Source organism: Protomyctophum parallelum (genome assembly GCF_964188405.1).
Source record: "Protomyctophum parallelum genome assembly, chromosome: 4".
Taxonomy (NCBI): Eukaryota; Metazoa; Chordata; class Actinopteri; order Myctophiformes; family Myctophidae; genus Protomyctophum; species Protomyctophum parallelum.
Window position 1 is genome coordinate 43,684,658 of NC_139700.1, and position 15,481 is coordinate 43,700,138.

The following is a 15,481-nucleotide window of genomic DNA, read 5'->3' on the forward strand; positions in this document are numbered from 1 at the left end:
AATGTACTAAACTTCTAAAGATAAATTAGACGTTTTACCCGGGACCTAAACTAGAGAAAATAGCAGATGTATACAAGCTCACAGTGTTGCATCTGCTATTTGCACTAGTTTGGGTCCTGGGCAATCTTCTAATTTCTCTTTTGGGTCTCAAGATAAAATGTTTGGGAACCACATTCTAATTCAACCGTAACCTCTTCACAAACGCATCACACCGCATCAGCCTTACAGCCTCAGCAGCACATTCAGTACAAGCAGACTGTAAAGGAAATAAGAGTTGTCACTTCTCAGGTACTTTCCATTTAATGGGAGATTCTGTTGCAGTGTTTAGATACAAGACTCTCTTGTTTGTCTCCTTGGGGTAAAGTTACCACGAAAATCACCATATGCAAGGGCATTTAGACTAGAGGAAGGCACACCCCATCCAGAAGGTTGTGTTTACTGAATCAGTTGCTTCTCAAGAGTGCACAAACAGAGAGTTCAGATTAGCTATGCTTTTATAAATGCTTCAGACAGCTAAATGCACATAAAAGAACTTTGTTGCTGCTGCTGTTGTTGCAACTGACCCGGATGTTTTTGTCCATAATGTGTTTGCCCCCTGACTGAATTTACAGCTCAGAAATAAGCACAGAAAAGCTCCCTTAAAGCGTCTTTTTATTCCCTCTCTTGATGAGATGTCAACCAAATAACAAAGAGCTACTCCCCTTAGAGGGCGAGAAACAAACCTTAAGGTTTTCCTAGATTTCAGATTCATTCATGCCACTGGGTTCAAGTTCTCAACTTCAAAACTTTACTACCACATTCCCACTTCTTTCTATCCATTTGGATAAAGTTGGAATACATTTGCATAATTTACTGTGGATTATCTGTAATTTATGCAGAAGCCTCCTTTCACTTGTTAAATTGCATGATTCCAGGGCGCCTAATAAAATTGTTGTACACCCACAGAGCAGGCAGGCATTCAAGGATTTAGTAACGACCTTAGAACGTTAAGACTAATAATATATGACTTTACTTCAAATCGCATTTATGACAAAGTAATTATTTATTTATTTTAATAAAAACCACATTGACACTGTTGTCCTATCATTACAGGTGAAGAAACTTCAAGAAACTTTTAAGAAACTTCGGAATTGTCCAATATAAAAAATTAGCAGATCTAAGCTTGCATGTCACGTCATGATGTACTGTTCTTCAGTGGTTGTTCTGTGTCCTTATAGTTGATATTGATTGATTGATTGATTGAAATATTTATTAACAGTTTGTAGAATTTACAGTACATTTTAAGCACAAACTCAATACAAAGACTGTCAACTGTGAGTGGACGACCCAATTAAGCATTACACTTGTTTACAACAGGGTCCACATTGTTCAATTCATCAAAACATTTAGAGACATACAAATAGACACTTCTATGTAGCTAAAGAACAGAACAGGAATTCATCATAAAGGAAGCAAAAAGGGAAAAGATACATATACAGTGAGGGGAAATGGGGTGGGGGGGGGGGGGGATTCAGATTTTACAGAGGCCAGTTTCGAATTGCAGCCATCCGTAGGTGCCCTTTGAGAGTGGTTTTGAAGGAGTCAAGGGATTCACATGTCTTAATGACTGTTGGTCATACCTTCAACGGAAGCTAGGGAGGTATAAATCTCTGCGATTGATTTGTTTCCACCTGCACATATTCTTCATGATTACATACAATGTGTTGTTCAGGAACTAGAGCGCCCTTGTGGAAAAGCAAAAGGACGAAATGCATTTGTTAGACAAATTATGCCGTCCCGGCAAGTTAAGAAAACAATTTCTTGTGATGCGAGACTGTCTACAGCCCGTTCGGTCGAAACGAGACATATTGATCTGTGAAAAACAGATCAGCAGCTCAGGTCACTCTTCTGTAACTGACTGTAGGATGTGCACATGATGACACACAGGCTTATCAGAGCTTGAAAAGTATTGCTCTTTATCATCCGGGAGTCTTCAACGTTTTTCAGGTCAAGGACCCCATAACTCAAAGAGAGAGATATGAAGCAAGGACCCCCACACTACAAATCTTTGAATAAATATATATATTTTTTAAAGCAAGCATTCTTAACTCAAATCTTTGCTTCTGGGGGTCCCTGGAACAAAATACATTGAGATGGGGGTCAGCGGCCAAATACATACAATTTTGGGGGTCTTTGACATGAAAATATTCGAGAACAACTGACATACTGTAGTTGCAATAGCGAGAGATCACAGTAAACAAACATCCATCCTAAACCGTCTTCCTCCACACTGGGAGGAAAACAGCTTCTGACAATTTAATGGGATGGATTTTACACGCGAGTGCAGTGACCACTTTTACATTGCATCTAATGAGCAGCCGGTTTCTCTTGGCCCCAGCCTGCATGCACATACTGAATCTTATCAGTGTAACGTTGTCTGGAAATCTTCACCTGATGGTGAAGATTAAGTGGATCCCCTGAGCAAGCAGGCAGGTTCTATAGGTCAATGGTAAAGATTTCTGCACTTCGGTCAGTAGAAGAGGAAAATTACATCTAGTGCAGCATTTAGTGATACATGATGTTGTATTATACTGTAGGTATAATGATTTACCAAGCAGAACATAAAGTAATTTAAGTATTGATAGGATGAATCACTGCTCTCTTTTGTTCTCCGTCTTCTTACATAACTATTATTTACCCATTGGGAGAAATAATTGTGAGGTGATTTAAAAAAATAGATTCTCTATAGACTCTATACAAACTACAAATAACACTGCAGTAAACATCCCTTTCAGAAGCCCCTTGCGGGATCCACCCTTTGGATATAGTGTTACATGGGAAAATGCACCTGGCATTGAAATATACTAACAAACAAACACATCCCTGAAGGGAAGCTTCTTCTCGGGGCGTGTTTGAGAGGACATCAGATAAGGATGCCCATTACAGAGAATGGACTGTCCTGTGTCCAATGGCCAATCACTCCTTTTCACTGTGCACCGGAGGTCTTCAACAGGGAGTCCGGGACCCCTAAGAGGTACTCTCAGAGTTACGGTAACCGGAACGCTTGCCCCAAAAACACGCTCACCCCCAACCTTGTATTTGATTCTTTTTGTATTTGTTTTAATGAGGATAATGTTTTTAGTTTAGGGTTAGGCGTTGTTTTACTGGGGTTAAGCTTAGGAATATAGATTTTGGCACCGTTTTACCGAGGTTATGTGGGCAGGCACTTTACCACTGACTGCTCCACCCGAGCGCCCTGTCATATGGTCAATCTTAACGAGGACTACGTTCCGCAATGTTATGTTTGACAGAGGATAATCCTGATGTGTTTTCTCCCCGTTTGCATGTATACTACGACACAATTTAACGATTGATATTGCATGCTTAATACTGTTGTGTGTGTGTGTGTGTGTGTGTGTGTGTGTGTCCATGCAGGGATTAAGGTAACGAGGTCACATCACAAATTACAGGCAGGGGTTTAACTTCACCCCCCCCCCCCTCTCTCTCTCTCTCTCTCTCTCTCTCACACACACACAGACACTTACAAACACATGTGCACAATTATTTGGTTCAATACCCTTTTTAGTGATTGACACCAGAGGGGGTTGAAACACCAACCCCAGCTATCGACACCCAAAGTGTCAATAATAATAATAACAACAACAACACACAGACAGCGCGCACTGCCAGGGAAGCATTATGATCAATGGTTGACTTGTTTAGTCATCCACGCCACATAATGTCATAGCAACAGTGCAGAGCAGGGGTCTTCAGCAGGGGGTCCTCAGAGCGGTTACTACAGAGTGGCCGCCACATATTTGTGTGATAGGATAATCGTTTTACATTAATCACTTCCCCAGGAGAACTTTTGCCAAACAAACTGTGAACTTAATTATAGATCCACTATTAAATGAGCAAAGAGGTTTGGCGTAGAGTGGAAAAAAGAGCAGACTATGTACAGTGTGAAAGTTCAAGTTGACAATTGACGGTTTAAGTGGCTAAATGTTTGAAAATACACAACATGAATCTTTCATGATCTTTCGTGCTGTGAAACAAGTCTATGAGTCTATCTCAAGAGAGATGAAGCAGTATCGCTCTCTCAGCTAAGGGGTCCTGGCCTGGTGTAGACTGTAGAGAATAGTAGGCTACTACTGTCCAGTGGTGTAAAGTAACTAAGTTAATTTACTGTTCATAGTACTGTACGTGAGTCAAATGTTTAGGATTTTATTCAATCTACGGGAGTATTTCAAATGTTCTATACTTTTACTTCCACTACTTTCACTACATCTCAGAAGCTAATATTGTACTTTTACTCCACTACAATTATTTGAAACATTTAGTTGCTGCTAATTACTTTACAAAAATGCAGTAACCTACTTAAGCCCTGCTATTGTTATAGCCAAAGTTCCACTGACCTTTTCTGCATGGTCTCTCTCTCTCTCTCTCTCTCTCTCTCTCTCTCTCTCTCTCTCTCTCTCTCTCTCTCTCTCTCTCTCTCGTCAATCTCCACTGGTACTATCAATAAAGACAGGAGAATCCCCCGCAAAAATGAAAATATTAAATTTGCCAGTATGGTAATTCAATAGATTTCTTCCTGATGAGAACCAAAGTTGTGTGAGATTGGTGCTATGATGTGTCTGTCTGTCTGTGTCTCTGTGTGTGTGTGTGTGTGTGTGTGTGTGTGTGTGTGTGTGTGTGTGTGTGTGTGTGTGTGTGTGTGTGTGTGTGTGTGTGTGTGTGTGTGTGTGTGTGCGTCCTTGTCGTTGCAGCTCATGTTCAAGACCTGAGTGGAAACCACTGTGGTTAAAAGCTTTCTGCATACCACACCAGAACAGAACCCTTACACACTCCACTGGAGGACTTTAAATCAAAAGTCTTCCAATTGGCATAAGGTGTGCGTGTGTGAGTGTGTGTGTGTGTGTGGCTCAGAGAGAGAGAGAGAAACACAGTATTCTTCAAACTAAGTGGACTCTCCACTAATTCTTGTCAGAATTGTTCTCAAATGGGCCCTTTTTGGGTGCAAGAGGCCCAATATGCAATGCATTAGTCTATCTCACACTCACACACACACACACACACACACACACACACACACACACACACACACACACACACACACACACACACACACAATGAAAAGACAGACTTTCTACTATCTTTCAAGATAGACAGGGTCAAGCAACAGATCAGCTTAATAAAGAGCAGGAATGTGTTGAGGTACTTCAAATGAGTTGGCATTCAAGTTCACTCAAACTATGGCATGACACAGACGCACGCACGCACGCACGCACACTCATGTGGGCTGCCTCTACACTACAGTCCACACTGCTAATGAGCTTCATTCGGCCATTCATGTACTCTTGGTTGTATTTGAAACATATGTTGCTCCTCATTGGAGCTCTTTGCCGCCCTTACTTACATACTGTACCATACATACATCAACAAAGCTAAATACTGTATAAGTACCGTTTCTGTTTTGTACGTGTCTATGGAGTTAACATTACTCTAATAGAACCCCAGGTGTGGTTATAATATTTGAATATGTCTTCGCCTGTTTTTGAGCGGTGCCTCCGCTATATTACGCAGCTATGTGTGTCCCTATGTATGTGTACGCGACCCAGCACGGATGCGTGTCTGAGCACGGAAAACTCTGTCATTTCTCAACCGTTTCGGACGCGAGAAATGCCGGAACAGGGCTGGCCCCCTAGCTGTGTTCCTCTGGGTTTCTGGGCGCATGTTCTGGGGACCCCCCGGGGACGCCCACAAGGTAACTCTGTCATTTATCAAAGACTTAATAATCACAGTACAGAGCACAGTACACTACAATACAGTACAGAGCACAGTACAGTACCGTAACTATAACAATTGTATAGTTGCACCGCTCAGTTCACACAGGTGTGATTTTAGTTGTAACACATGTACATATGTTACTATTTTTCTAGCACTCTTTAATATATCCCTTTTGTTTGCTGTGCTTGCTGTGTTTTACTCTTATGTACCTGTACACAAAATGTAACAATTTGGTCCAAGCTTGAACCTTGAGGAAGCCTATGAGTCATGTGCCTGGACCGCTAGGCCAGCGGGCGCCCCAGAACTGTTTTTCTTGAATTAAATCTCCCGGCACAGATGCCTCTTTAGAGGCCTCTAGTTTGTGATTGATCGCTATTTTGACTTGTATTAAGTTGTTGATTACGGTTTCCAAGCATTTAAGTGTGATCCTGCATCAGTAATAATAATACTTTTTATTTAATACATTTTAATTTTGTCCAATCTTTATGGTAGTATGTTAATACAATGCCAGTTATACAATGGGGGTGTTTGTATTTTGTCTCCCTGCTCTCCTATTGATACAATTAGGTTGTGTCAAATTCAAAGGTCATGTCTCACCTAGACACAGGATCTGACACACATTTTTACCTAATGGTCAAGATTTAATTTATCCCCTGAGCAACCTGGCAGGTTCTAATTGCTCATTAAGCTCAATAGCAAAAAAGATATTCAGCACTTCCAGCAAATTGTGGAATGCCATACCATCCAGTGTTGATTTCGTCGACTAAAACTAAGACGAAACTGACAATTTCATCAACAAATAAAAACTGGACTAAAATGTTAGGAAGGGACTAGTGGACAAGAGATCCAGTTATAAGTCATTTTACAATTGGTTGCATGCTGAAAATAGCCGATCTACAAGCTCACAATGCGTCACAGACTAAAATCTTATGATATTTAGTCGACTAAAAACTAAAACTAGACTAACAAATAAGTCCTCCTCTGTAAATGATATAATCTGTACAGAGAAGCTAGAAATAATATTTCTAACAGAGACATGGCTTGGCTCGGATGGAGCTGTTCTCCTAGCGCCAGCCTGTCCCGCAAACTACAGTTTCATTCACTCTGTTCGCGAAGCTAAGAAAGGAGGTGGACTGGCAATATTTTTTTCAGACACGTTAAAATTCAAGGCTCTGACCCTTGGCAGCTTTACATCCTTTGAATACCAGGCACTATACTACATGGTCAATCCTCTATGCCAATGATTAGCATTTATCGCCCGCCAAAATGCAGTAAAGCAATATCAGAACTTTTATCTATCTGCTCCACTAACTATGACAGAACTCTTATCTCAGGTGATCTTAATCTTCACCTGGATGATGGTACAGATGCTGTGGCTATGGGTTTCTTAGAGTTATTGCATTCCTTTGAGTTTATCCAACATGTTGTTGGGCCTACACATAAACATGGGCACACTCTGGACCTGGTGATTTCTAGAGGGCTGAACATCACTGTGGAAAGGACTATTGAAAGGCCTGAGCTATCAGACCACTATTTGCTGTGTTTTAATATGACTGTCTCTGATCTAGAGAAAAACATCACTGAATATACCATAAAAAAGTTTTTTTAGCGCTTCTGCAGCCGACGAGTTCTCTCGTCAACTGGGCCCCCTGCCCGATAGCCCCCCAGTGAATGATATGGTTCAAATTTTTAATCTTAAACTAGAGTCAGCTCTTGATATAGTGGCTCCTTTGAAAACAAAAAAGAAACATAACACCAGAGTAACACCCTGGATAAATGAGCATACACGCTCACTGAAGCAAGAATGTCGTAGAGCTGAGCGAGCTTGGAGAAAAAACAAACTCACCATCCACCTAGAGATTCTTAAAAAGTCAACAGTCGCCTATAACAAAGCCTTGCGTCTAGCAAGGCAGGCATATTTCTCTGGCATTATTAATGAGAACAATAAAAATGCCAGAGTCCTATTCTCTACCATTGAACGACTTTTAAACCCCCCCCCCCCCCCCCCCCCAGTTCTACAAGCAGTCATTCCCGGCCTCTAAAGCTAAGTGTAATGAGTTTGCATGCTTTTTTGACAACAACATTTTTAACATTAGAGCTGATATTATGAATGGTGATGCTGCTAGCGCAAACCTTCAAACAGCAGCTAATGGTCCCAGGGTAGATCTCTCCAGGGGGAGCCTATTATCGTTCTGCGCAATTGATGAAGACGAACTCCGCAAAACCATATCACAGATGACATCATCCTCCTGTTCATTGGATACAATTCCCACCACCTTTCTCAAAGAGGTCTTAGACAGTGTGATTGGAGATATCCTAAAAATTGTAAATAGCTCTCTACAATCAGGCGTCTTCCCAGACTCACTGAAGACTGCTGTAGTTAGGCCCCTACTCAAGAAACACAATCTTGATCCCGCTGTTTTGGGTAACTATCGACCCATTTCAAATCTACCCTTTCTGGGCAAGGTTTTAGAAAAATGCATCTTCCATCAATTCCATCATCATCAAATGTTGGATGAGTGAGAACTTTCTCAAGCTAAATGAGGATAAGACAGAAGTTCTCATAATCGGTTCTAGTGAGCAGAAAGAATCAATAATAAGCAGACTTGGCAACCTGACTGTAGAAAGTAACAGTACAGTAAAGAACCTGGGGGTTATTATTGATTCTGAATTGAATTTTAATTCACACATTAATCATGTTACCAAGATTGCATGAATCAGAGCCTATTTGTCCTTGGACGATGCAAAAACGCTAACCCACGCCTTTGTTTTTTCTCGGCTTGATTACTGCAATGCACTTTTTTCAGGACTGCCTAAGAAAACAACTGACAGATTACAACTTGTCCAAAATGCAGCAGCCAGAGTTTTAACTAGAACTAAGATGAGAGAACATATTACTCCAGTTTTGGCATCACTGCACTGGCTTCCGGTTGTTTTTAGGATTGATTTTAAAATTATTTTACTTGTCTATAAAGCTCTCAATGGTCTCGCACCTTCCTACCTACATGACTGCCTGCCTAAATATGTCCCAAACCTAACTAAGGTCTTCCACTGCTGGCCTGCTCGCTTTGCCTAAAAAAATGGCAACTAAAAAATACGGGGAAGCAGCTTTTTGCTTCTACGGGCCGTCGGCATGGAACAAGCTCCCACTGTACCTTCGTCAGGCAGCCTCTGTAGACATTTTTAAAGCTCAGCTCAAGACCCACTTCTACAACATTGCTTTTAATTGATCTTTTATTTTTTGTTATTCATGTCCTCACTGTATTGCATTACTGCTTGTTTTTTAATGTCGTTGCCTTGCTTTTCTGTGTCATGAAAGGTGCTATACAAATAAAGTTTTATTATTATTATTATTATTATTATTATTATTATTAATACTAAGACATTCCAGGTGACTAAAATGTGACTGAAAACTATTCAAGAGACTCCCTACCCTCCCTACCATCTGTCTGCAATTCACAACTGGTCCTAGAAGTCTTCTAACTCAGGGGTTCCCAAACTTTTTCATCTCAAGGACCCCCAAATTGACACGGATGAGCCAGCGGACCCCCATTTGAAAGATATATGCCAGGGACTCCCATAAGAGAAGATTTTGACGGCTGTAGCAATGATTCTCATTGCCCATTTAATTTCAAGGACCCCCAGTTTGACATGCATATTATTAGTCTACAGACCCCCATTTAATGGCATTTCTATCTCTGGGACCCCCAATTTATATTGTAAAATCAATGTTAATGTAACTCTGAGAGTGTACAAATGGAGCCAAATATTTGGTTCCATTTGTACACTCTCAGAGTTACAGACCCATAAGGGTCCATTTGGTTCCAAACTATCATTTAGCTGGGTACCCCCTGGAACTCCCTCAAGGACCCCACTTTGGGAACCACTGTTCTAACTAAACTTGACAACAGAAATGACCCCCCCCTCCCAATTGTTTTCTTTACATACCGGTATATGTTTATTCCTAGTGTCGATGATTTCTTGTATGTTATATGTCTTCAAATGTTTTAGGACATATCCTTTTAGCATCACGTACCTCATAATCGTATACCACTGTACTATTTGCAAACGGTAAATCAAGTATACAATCAATCAAACTGGGTTCAAATCCAGGGTAGGAGAGGAAAGTCACTTAGTGCAGCTTTAAATCCAGGTAATTAGATCCATCTGCCACAAGCCAGAAGCTCATATATAGTATATACTGTAAAATATTTGGCATATATTACCATTCTATCCACAGTTTAGTCATCTGAAGTTTAGTATAACCCAAAGTAACAGATGACAGTTTAACTAACAACTAGCAGGTAACAACGGAAGATTAGAGCATGGTTAACTGAACCATGCTGCTCCACTGTTCTGACCAACAGCAGCCTCTGTTGCGTTCACCCACCGTAGGCATTTCGACATTTCAAACCAATTAGCCAATATTGATTGTTGCTATTTTTTTTGGTTTGTGGCACAGAAGTCTATTTCATTGGGTGTCCAGGACATGTTCCAGCAGTTGGCAAATACACTGATTGTTTTTCCCCACTTCCCCACGCAGCCTTTTTGTTTTCATACAAGTGGACTGACTGGCGTGGGACGTTCCGCATGGATGAGACTTTGGCCTTCCTTGTCTACCTTGCAAAACAACCACAAAAATGAAGGTAGCAACTCTCAGCAAAGTTTGGATAGCAGCCATCATCGGATAGCAGCCGTCATCGAATCGATTGTGTGAAGAGGTCACCTCTTTTCCTCTGCCAGAAAGTCACATCCACGTTCAGCTTGTTCAACATAGACACTACACAATCTCCACTTTGTGAGTAAGTAATACTCGCTAAACAAGACGGGATCATTCAATCCCCACGAATGTGGATGTTGGCTATCATGGAAACCTTCACATTTGGGACTATAAAAGGAGATGTTTGCCCGCTACTTAGAGCACAACAGAGCCACCTGACAGTGCTGCCAGTGGCCAGAAATGTACCCTGTATACCTCCCTCCACACTGATTACACAGTGTTCAAAAAGGCCTCATGGCTTTTATGCATCCTGTCTTCAACAGGGAGGGGGAGAGAGAGAGAGAGAGAGAGAGAGAGAGAGAGAGAGAGCCGGGCAAGTCCAAAAAGAAAGAGTGCAGCAGCTCCGAGCTGTAAGTAATAGTTTCCTAGCAACACACTAGTGAGATGAAACCAAACTCAACCTAAAACCCTCTCAGAGTTTTGCTAGCTGTTGGACTGGTGGTAAGTGTCTGAAAGAGTGGGTTTCACAAGGATGATGCAATTGTTATTATTTATTCTGGGGACGATTTAATTCTGTTCCTCCTAGTAATGTTTGTAGGCTACTGGTTTCATAAGGTTTGTATTAGGGGTATTTGTTACACTACACTAACAGTCTCTATTTCTTTCTTTTTTTTTACAGTTGTATTATTACAAAAATAAGTTTTACTCTTTTGTAACCTGTACACATGATGCAACAATAAAGCACAACCTTGAACCTTGTTAGTATTAATTACCTCCCATGTCAGAAATTCTCACACACTCCCCCCCCCCCCCCCCCCCCTCTCTCTGAATGTTTACTGTAATCTCGCTCACCCTGCGGACCTGTTGAATGTTTAAAGAGAGGCATTTCACAAACTCTCCTCCTATTCCTGGATCCCGAAGACCCAGAGAACAAGGAAGACAAAAGCATGAATGCATAATTAATATAGCGAAGCCGCATTTTATAATTGTTGTTGGTCTTCAAAGTTGTGCCCCATCACTGACCATTGTCTCACAGCGTAGGGCCGGCTGCTTCCGATGGCATTGGTTCATTCAGAGCTTTTAAGGCACTGTGAGCAGAAGAACGGACAGACAACAGTTCCAAGCTCCCCTCTTTTCTCAGGGTGTCTGCCTTCACAATGGACTTCCTTAACCCTCATACAAAGGAGCCTGGGCGCATGAAGAAAAAAAAAAGAAACGGGGCAAATTCAATGGCATTCCTTCCCACAATGCAGTCCTACAATAATGTGCTCTTTTTCCTCGCTTTCACTCACTTAGTTCGTAGAGCTTTCACTCATAATGTTGCGATGATGGTTTGGAAAAAGAGAGGAATTTAAGTTATGTTGAAGAATGTGAAATTGTGTCCAACGATTTCCTTCATTTCATGTTCCACTGTCTGTCGATAGAGAAGGAATATTTCAGAGGTGAAATTAGTTGTGACTGAAATGATAATGATAAATCACCAACCCATGCTAAAAACACCCACTCCCAACGCACGCACGCACACACGCACGCACACAACCTTCCTGCACTCACACCCCCAAAAGCCAAGGACCCTCTGAGTTGGATGTGGTGGCATTAGCTCCCTTATGTATCACTGTCCTGTGTCTGGGGATGGTGTATGGGTATGGCGTGGTGGTGGGGCAGTGGGGTGCAGCACCCATTGTCGCCTTCACACAACGGGCCCCATTGGTTAGCCGGCAGCTTACCACCCCTAAGGCTGCGGGGGCCACAATGGCTGCCCGGGATGCTGGAGGAGACAGAGAAGGAGAGTTCGCTCTATACGTCACACACACCCATCAGGGCCTAATCCCCTTGCCCCGTACATCTGCGCAGGGCGGGTTTGCACTACTGCAAATCAAAAGGCAGACCCCCTCCCCCCCCCCCCTTCTTTTTTGTCTTTCACAGTTATTCTGTAGTGGAGAGAAAGGGACAGGGTTTTGTTGAATTCAAGGCTATAGTGTCACACAGACATGAGACCTTAAGGCAGCCTGTCGTCAAATGGAAGCCTCTCTCTCTCTCTCTCGCTTTCTCTTCTCTCTCTCTTTCAGAAAGGCTCACTTTGCTCATGTTGTTTTGAAAGTGGACTTTTATTTGAGGCTTGCTTTGCTGGCTGCCTCTTCTTTCTTTTTGTCGGGCACGTGAAAAGACTTGAGACGAGACATGAAGGCTGGCTCTTCACTCTCGGGGCACATTGACTTTGAAAGCGCAGCATCTCTCTCAGTATAAGGCAGTGTTAGCTAGCTAGAATGTTGTTGGTGTGTTTTAAATGAAAATGACAGCTTATCGTAAACCGTTTTCGCAATGTATCACATATAAGTGCTAAAGTATCAAATCAAAAGCACACATCTGAGCAAGAAACAATCCATTTATATTAGAAAACAGAATTCAATGTCTCCAAGTCTATGGGTTCCTCTAAAAGCAGGTAACTGCTGTGCTGTGCTGTCAAAAAGTTAATCTCATAGAAGCTTGTAGATCTGCTATTTTTGAATATCCAACAAATGGATGAAGTGGCTGTGATGATTCTGATGCTACATTAACAACCTTTGCTGTGGACTCTGTGTGGAAACCCCCTGGAAAACTTCAACCTTGAAAATGACATGCCCAAAATAGGTAGTATAGGCCTACTACACCAGGTTGAAAGTGGTTGAAGGGAATCAAGTAATTCCACTTACTTTAATCTCCCAGCTTGGCAGGTCATCTGCTGCTGCTTGGTGGGTCATGCCAGTTCTGTCCTCTCTGTCTGTAATTATGTTACACCTGGATCTCCTTCACCCCAACAGTAGTGGCTAATTAGAACAAACACACAAAATAGCAGTAGCTGATGAATGATTGTCAATAATTCATTGTGTTTTGGAAACAAACGTTCAATAATGCATCACATTTTGGCAAGACAAAGAGGAAAGTTAATGGAGAAGAACTTGGCATGTTTACTGTCTGTTAGCTTCAATGTACTGAGTGTGACCTACATTTTGCTGGTGAAACTAAAGGGCACAGTGGGCACTCTTTATGGTGAAGCTTTATTGACTAAATAAGAACCCATTATCACTCTGGTAGGCTACCACTAATCAGGGTAAAAAAAGAAAGAAAAATAACTAAACAATTATGGATTAGGATAACGTTACTACGCTATTAAATGTAATGTGTTAACTACCACACAACACATTCTTACTACTTATTGTGTGTGTAAGTTTTCAACATTATGTGAGGGTATGCTTATTTTATTAGTTTGAATGAATGAATGAATGAAAACACAAAGAAAGAGTATAAAAAATGCAATATAATAGAAAATACAAACAAAAACAAGCATCACAAGCAACAATAAACAATACTACACTATAATTCTACATGTTCGTAAAGGTTATAAGGTTATTATAAGCAAACATGATGACTTAAGTGCATATTGACAAGGGTTTGGCTTGTCAGGAACACGTCAACTGCTATACAGCACCCCCTTGTGGTTCATATAAAAAACTACAACTAGAGGCCATTTGAGGTCACATTTCTAAACCTCAGTGGGAGGCAAACTGCAGCTGTTTGATGGAAGGCACTCAAGTCAATGCCGAAGTGCATGAATAGTGTGTGTGTGTGTGTGTGTGTGTGTGTGTGTGTGTGTGTGTGTGTGTGTGTGTGTGTGTGTGTGTGTGTGTGTGTGTGTGTGCGTTTGTGTGTAAAAAACAATTGATAGCACATCAGTGCTGGAAGCAACCCTACTTGGAGGGGAGAGAACAGATGGTGGAGGTGAACACTGCCCCCCCCCCCTCCCAGTGAGCACAAGGAAGCATACTAGGGCCTTTACTGTCCCTAATATAGGTAAACGATATGACATCAGCTTGCGACTGCAATTTGTTCCCGTTCGCGGACGACTCTGCCCTGCTGGTCTCGGAGAGGGACAAATTGCAAGTTGAAAACACCCTCAGCTCAGAACTCGGTAGAATCTGCACCTGGCTTGCTGATAACAAACTGTCATTACACCTGGGAAAAACGGAATCCATTCTCTTTTCCGAAGAGACTTTGGATCAAATAGTAATCTCAGCAAGGCCGACGGCTTCTCAGTTAAAGTGGGTGGCATCACAAGTAAAGACAAAAAATATCTACCTAGGTTCCATCCTGGAGGCAAATCTTTCCTGTGATAAAATGTCTACCAAGTACCAATGATATCAAAAGGTCAACCAAAGAACGAAAAGAAGATTCCTGTACACTGTGTACATCTCCTCACTGGTCATCAAAAATACCTTGAAGAGAAGACCCTACAGGAGCCCACATACAAGGTTTTTCGACTATACATTCACCTCATAGTATCACAGCACCTCAAAGACCCTAAAAACAAGGCTCCAGAGTGACATCCCAAAACAAACTGGCTACTTGGCCTTACTCCTAGAACCCACCTCACCCCTGCTCATTTTGATAGGTTGGACTTGGAATGGCTTAGGGTTGACTACAGAATACAGCAATTTACAATGTGCCTGGTTATGCATATTTGTATGCCTTTAAATGTTTTTGATGAATTGAAAATGGAGGACCCTGTTACCTGATGTAAACAAGTCTTAGTGCTTTTTCTGGTTTGATCCTCATAGCAGTTTTTGTATTGACCTGTGCCTTCCTTGAACTGTACCCATTCTGCAATCTGTTCATACATTTGTCAATCAATCAATCCTTCAGTCCGACAGTCACTCAGCCAGCATAGGGTAATGATAACTGTATAACTGCTCCAGTCCAGTCATATTCTGAGCAAGGTTATAATATTTAACTAAAACTAACTAAAAAACGAAAACTAGAATTAAAAAAACTGAAACTAAATAAAACTAACTGAAATTATAGAAAGAATACCCTTAGTTATAGTTTTTATCAATATTTATATGCATTTCGGAAATTCATAATATAAACCTTTTAAATTCATTCGATTAATTTCCTCATTTCTCCAACAAGTTTTACGGCTGTTTTCAGCACCGTACGGCAGCATGTAGCCACACT